Raw genomic sequence first — 7,119 nt, forward strand, 5'->3', positions numbered from 1 at the left:
AGGAATTGTGGCAGATTTGGTGCGTTACAACACTGTCTCGTGGGACGTTTGGTATGGAGCCGCATTACTTTCTCACTAAAACAAGATCTAAGGAATGCGTAACAGTACTTCAATGGTTGGAAGTAAAATCTAAACCTTTTGGCTAACATGAATGTATTGTCCGGTTCTGCTAACTCACTAACATCAGCTAACAATCGCAGGTATACAAGCGTAGACAAAATTTAGCTGGCATGCCAAGTGTGTGAATTGGAGGAACTGTAAAACACCTATCCCGCCATTGTGCCCTTGGGTAAGGCACTTAACCTATAACCTGCTCCAGGGGCGCTGTACTGCCACTGACCGACCGGTGCCTCCCTCAACGTGTGTTTCTTCACCTAGGAGGATTTGGAGAGGCAGAAGACAACTTTCCTTTAAAGTTTCACCCAACAATGGACTACACAATTATATTATATTCTGGTCTGTTTTCGTAGAACACCGCAGTTCAAAATGAACGTGTTCAAAATGAGGAAAGCCGTTGTAAAAGAAGCGGTTTAAACGTTTTCCATGGCTAGCCAACGTTACTCTGTATGGCTGCCTGTTTGCCGGCGGCGACTTCGTCCATCAGATGATCGCACAGAGAGAAGAGATGGACTGGAAACACACCAGAAATGTTGCCATTGTGGCCATTAGCTTCCATGGAAACTTTAATTATTTCTGGTTGCGGGCATTGGAAAGCCGTTTCCCGGGAAAATCTCCCGGAATGCTCTTCCGCAAACTGCTCCTGGACCAAAGTTTTGCGTCGCCCTTGGCAACTAGTGTCTTCTACACAGGTAACGTGCATTTTACTGTGGAACGTTTAATATAACTCAATCTATTATAGCTTATAACAATTTTCGAATTTTCTAAAGTGGCCTACATAGAATAACCGTATATAGAAACAGACCAATGCGTCATGTCCATTGGGTGATAGGCCTAGGTTAGGCTACTCTCCTATAGCCTAACCTTGGATGTGTGTATTTGTAAATGCTGAATGTAAATGACTAAAATGTAAATGTAAATGATGAACAGGACTGCAGTGATCTAACATGTACTCGTTCAAAAGGTCATGTGCAAATGCACCGGATTGAGTGAGGTTGAGTGATGCGTGAAATGGGCACAAGTGTGACCTAAAGTCTTTCCTCTTCCTTCTCCAGGAGTGAGTTTCTTGGAGAATAAAGATGATATCTTCGAGGACTGGAGAGAAAAGTTCCTCAACACCTACAAGGTAAGATGAAATCAGAAGGAACTGGAACCGACCGACATACAGACAGAGAAGAAAGAAAGTCACCTTCCGCCTGCCTGGTGTGAGCTCACCCCCGATTAACCCAGATTATGGCACCGCTTTCGCGCAGCAGTGGGCAGGCGGCCAGGGATACGGCAATGCATGACAATTACTGCCAGTGGAAAACAAGCAACGAGCCCAACTCTTCCAGGCCCAACAACCGCTGTAAAATAATACTGAGATCCTGGTAGAACATATTCCCCCTGTTGAAATAAAATAGAAGGGCAGTGTAGAAAGTTAGAGGGATGCTGGAATAAGTCCCGTTGATCTGAGTGGTAGGCCTACAGCTCTGGACCTATTGAAGAGTACAGGGCAGTAGGAGTGGAGAGACATAGAGAGGGATGCTGCTGGAAGAAGTCCCGTTGATCTGAGTGGTAGGCCTACAGCTCTGGACCTATTGAAGAGTACAGGGCAGTAGAAGTGGAGAGACATAGAGAGGGATGCTGCTGGAAGAAGTCCCTTTGATCTGAGTGGTAGGCCTACAGCTCTGGACCTATTGAAGAGTACAGGGCAGTAGGAGTGGAGAGACATAGAGAGGGATGCTGCTGGAAGAAGTCCCGTTGATCTGAGTGGTAGGCCTACAGCTCTGGACCTATTGAAGAGTACAGGGCAGTAGGAGTGGAGAGACATAGAGAGGGATGCTGCTGGAAGAAGTCCCGTTGATCTGAGTGGTAGGCCTACAGCTCTGGACCTATTGAAGAGTACAGGGCAGTAGGAGTGGAGAGACATAGAGAGGGATGCTGCTGGAAGAAGTCCCGTTGATCTGAGTGGTAGGCCTACAGCTCTGGACCTATTGAAGAGTACAGGGCAGTAGGAGTGGAGAGACATAGAGAGGGATGCTGCTGGAAGAAGTCCCGTTGATCTGAGTGGTAGGCCTACAGCTCTGGACCTATTGAAGAGTACAGGGCAGTAGGAGTGGAGAGACATATAGAGGGATGCTGCTGGAAGAAGTCCCGTTGATCTGAGTGGTAGGCCTACAGCTCTGGACCTATTGAAGAGTACAGGGCAGTAGGAGTGGAGAGACATATAGAGGGATGCTGCTGGAAGAAGTCTTTGATTGTGATATGAGTGGCAAATCAAGTCAAACTTAATTTAAAGTGCTTTATTATCACTGTCTCACGATACACTTTATAAAGAGAATATAAACAGAGAGATAAACTCAGCAGGCATAGATACAGACAGACAGACAGACAGACAGACAGACAGACAGACAGACAGACAGACAGACAGACAGACAGACAGACAGGCAGGCAGACAGGCAGGCAGACAGACTGGCAGGCAGACAGGCAGATAGATAGATAGATAGATAGAAATGACAGGCAGACAGAAAGACAGACAGGCAGACAGATAGATAGAAATGACAGGCAGACAGAAAGACAGACAGACAGAAAGACAGGCAGGCAGGCAGGCAGGCAGACCAGACCTGCTAGTCAGTTAATGATGTGAAGGATCTGTGTTAAAACTGAGCTCTTGGAATACTGTATTTGACTTGGTTTGATTATTAACATGTATCTTGTCTCTTTGAATTTCAGACTGGACTCATGTACTGGCCTTTCATGCAGGTGAATGATAAGGATGCCATTGATAGACAGTGTGTTACTGTACTGTAAATATCCCAATGTATTGATAATAAACTACATTGTGTGAAGGCATAACATCCTGCTCTGAAATGTCCCTACCAACTAATACACATGCACCGGAATTTACTATAAACATCAGGTTGATCCTGTGCTGTGTCAATACAGTAGTGTCACACACACCATCCTTCTCTGTTCTATTTCTGTATCATGGTTTATTTACTGTTAGAGATAACCATCTTCTTCTGCGGGAGTGATGATCTGATGTCATAACTGTTATCACACACACACACACCTGTCAGTCAGTGGTACATCAGTGTGCTGTAATACAACACTAGTGTTCTTTTCTGATGTACTTCAAACTGACACCTGTTTTTATCTACCCCTTTCCACCTTCCTCTCTCCCTCCCCCTTCTACCCTCTTCAACCCCTCCCTCCCCCTCACGTTCCCTCCCTCCCCCTCCTCCCCAGTTCCTAAACTTCATCCTGATACCTCTATACCTGAGGACAGCCTTCATGGGCTGTTGTGCGTTCCTGTGGGCCACCTTCCTGTGTTTCTCCCGGCAGAGCGGGGACGGTACGGCCAGCGTGGCCCTAGCCTTCTTCCTGTATCCCAAACAGAGGCTGCAGGCCGCCCGGGAGGCCCACCTCGCACGCAAGAAACAGAAAGAAGAGGAAGAACTGCAGCAGAGCACTGAGAACTAACTGAATTGGTTCAGTGAGATTCGATTCAATTCAAGAAACAGAAAACAGAGGAGGACCCGAGCACTGAGAACTGAACTGATTAAATTTCATTCTATTCAATTCAAGAAACAGAAAAATCAAGCACTGAGAACTGAACTGATTTAATTTCATTCTATTCAATTCAAGAAACAGAAAAATCAAGCACTGAGAACTGAACTGGTTTAATGAGATTCAATTCAGAAAACAGAAGAATCAAGCACTGAGAACTGAACTGGTTTAATGAGATTCAATTCAGGAAACAGAAAACAGAAGAATCAAGCACTGAGAACTGAACTGACTTAATGAGATTCAATTCAATTGAGGGAACAGGAAAACAGGAGGACCCGAGCACTGAGAACTGAACTGCTAAAATGTTATTTCAATTCAGTTTCAACAAAACGTTGTTGTTATCTCTACCTGTCTTCAAGAGCATCAAGACAAGGCATGAGGGCATGGTTGGAGGGTGACAACACACTGTCATCGTGTGAGGACAGGCCAGGCTCTCACACCTTAGAATAAACTAAAAACAGATAGTTTGATTCAGTTTGATTGAATATAACTTTATTGATATCCTCAGGGGAAAGGAAGAGTGAATATAACTTTATTGATATGCTCAGGGACAAGGAGGAGTGAATATAACTTTATTGAATATAACTTTATTGATATCCTCAGGGGCAAGGAGGAGTGAATATAACTTTATTGAATATAACTTTATTGATATCCTTAGGGGCAAGGCGGAGTGAATATAACTTTATTGATATCCTCAGGGGCAGGGAGGAGGCATCATTGGAGCACAGTTACATAATTTAGGCCTACTGTACATATACAAATACGTCCACCTAATACTATGCCAGCAACACATACAGTGTTAATTTCAACACAACTTTATCAATCCCGTCAAGGGCAACCCAGAAAGTATAGTCGGACTCGGAGCACATTACTTACAGACATTCAGACTGTACAGGTGTAGAAGTGCAATACATTACGTGAAACAGAACAAGTTCCGTTTTTATTTAACCTTTATGTATGTAGCTTTGTCTCATTGAGATCAACATCTCTTTTGCAAGAGACCAGGGGCCGTATGTATCAAGCGCTTCAGAGAAGGAGTACTGATCTAGGATCAGTCCCCCCGTCCCCCCCCCCCGTCCCCCACGTCCCCCCCGTCCCCCACGCCCCCCCCCGTCCCCCACGTCCCCCCCGTCCCCCCCGTCCATGTCATCTTATTCATAGTGGTCTAAAAGGAAAAACTGATCCAGCACTTTTACTCTGAGACGCTTGATACATACATGTACGACCCCTGAAGTTGTTTGTAAGAAACATGTTGGGTGGATGAGAGAGGTGTTAGATGTTGTGGTTACAGGGAGGTTCCTCAGGGAGAGGTGGTGTTAGATGTGATTATAGGGATGTTCCTCAGGGAGAGGTGGTGTTAGATGTGATTATAGGGATGTTCCTCAGGGAGAGGTGGTGTTAGATGTGATTATAGGGATGTTCCTCAGGGAGAGGTGGTGTTAGATGTTGTGGTTACAGGGAGGTTCCTCAGGGAGAGGAGGTGTTAGATGTGATTATAGGGATGTTCCTCAGGGAGAGGTGGTGTTAGATGTGATTATAGGGATGTTCCTCAGGGAGAGGTGGTGTTAGACGTTGTGGTTACAGGGATGTTCCTCAGGGAGAGGAGGTGTTAGATGTTGTGATTACAGGGATGTTCCTCAGGGAGAGGAGGTGTTAGATGTTGTGATTTGCAGGGATGTTCCTCAGGGAGAGGTGGTGTTAGATGTTGTGATTTGCAGGGAGGTTCCTCAGGGAGAGGTGGTGTTAGATGTTGTGATTTGCAGGGATGTTCCTCAGGGAGAGGTGGTGTTAGATGTTGTGATTTGCAGGGAGGTTCCTCAGGGAGAGGTGGTGTTAGATGTTGTGATTTGCAGGGATGTTCCTCAGGGAGAGGTGGTGTTAGATGTTGTGATTTGCAGGGATGTTCCTCAGGGAGAGGTGGTGTTAGATGTTGTGATTTGCAGGGAGGTTCCTCAGGGAGAGGTGGTGTTAGATGTTGTGATTTGCAGGGATGTTCCTCAGGGAGAGGTGTTGTTAGATGTTGTGATTTGCAGGGAGGTTCCTCAGGGTGTGTTCATGTATATATGCAAAATGTGTTTGTTCTATGCTCTCAATTTCTATGTCCCATTGGTTGTGCCTTCTGTTGGTAACAAGATCCCTTCATGTTCTGGTCTAGATCTAGTTAGTTAGTTAGTTCTTACTCAGATAATCTCTGTGTGTGTATATATATATGCTCAAGTGTTGTTTAACTAATCTTCCAGATTGACCATCTAAGGGTAAAGTGCTATCCTGTCCTGTTACTTGAATTGTCTATTTATTTATTTTAACCTACTAGGTTGCCATCGACCCTGTGACCTTATAACGTACATATATCCATTAGGGTTGCAAAATACCAACAATTCCCAGGTCTCCCAGAAATCCCCATTGGAGGATTACCGGATTTCCTCCTTATTCCTTGCCAATTCCAGATTTTTGTTTTTCCAACCCTGGGAATCTGGGAAAGTTTCAGGAATGTTGCATCCCTACATACCATCAAGGTACTGAAGATCTGCAACATTCTTTACTGAAGTCAAACCTTACTGTAGAATACGGTTGCACAATTCTGGCAACGTTCCCAACATTCCAAAGTTTTCCAGAAATCTCGGTTGAAATATTCCTGGAATCTGGAGGGTATAAACTAGAAATCCAGGGATACTCTTACCCGTATTTCTGGAAAAAGTGAATTTTGTTCAACCCTACTGTAGAATCTACTTAGAGGTGTTAATATTACAAATATTGTACTCAACATTAGCTACCTGTGTTTACTGTTTCATAGAACAGTTCTGTTAATCGCATACATTGAATGGATAGAGAAATAAAATCCAAGGTCATGTTATACCTCCTTTTCTTTGCCTCAAAGTAGAAGGTATCAAGTTAGTAGAGATACTTGTTGTACAGACAGAGGTATATATACAGAACAGTGTAGACAGAAAGAACATATTTTAGCTTATGTCAGAACAAGCAATCAGTGTGAGAGTGTTGACTAATGTTGTGCATCTTGTTACTATGATGTGATTTATAATTCAGAAAAGCTTTATTGTTCCAACATTTGGCAGAGTGAAGGCTCACCATAACATGGTGTAGTAGTCAGCAGAGTGAAGGCTCACCATAACTATAACATGGTGTAGTAGTCAGCAGAGTGAAGGCTCACCATAACTATAACATGGTGTAGTAGTCAGCAGAGTGAAGGCTCACCATAACTATAACATGATGTATTAGTCAGCAGAGTGAAGGTTCACCATAACTATAACATTATGTATTAGTCAGCAGAGTGAAGGCTCACCATAACTATAACATGGTGTAGTAGTCAGCAGAGTGAAGGTTCACCATAACTATAACATGGTGTAGTAGTCAGCAGAGTGAAGGTTCACCATAACTATAACATGATGTAGTAGTCAGCAGAGTGAAGGTTCACCATAACTATAACATGAT

The 7,119-nt window shown here is 44.1% G+C and overlaps 1 pseudogene across 1 annotated transcript; it reads left to right on the top strand.

Moving 5' to 3' along the window:
- Positions 1-486: 486 nt before the first annotated feature.
- Positions 487-4,722, top strand: LOC311103464 (mpv17-like protein; annotated as a pseudogene). Its single transcript, XR_014615817.1, has 4 exons — positions 487-809; positions 1,173-1,243; positions 2,833-2,862; positions 3,349-4,722. The product of XR_014615817.1 is annotated as a mpv17-like protein (transcript).
- The last annotated feature ends 2,397 nt before the right edge of the window (positions 4,723-7,119 follow it).

This window comes from Coregonus lavaretus, assembly GCF_964263955.1.
Source record: "Coregonus lavaretus genome assembly, chromosome: 28".
Classification (NCBI taxonomy): domain Eukaryota; kingdom Metazoa; phylum Chordata; class Actinopteri; order Salmoniformes; family Salmonidae; genus Coregonus; species Coregonus lavaretus.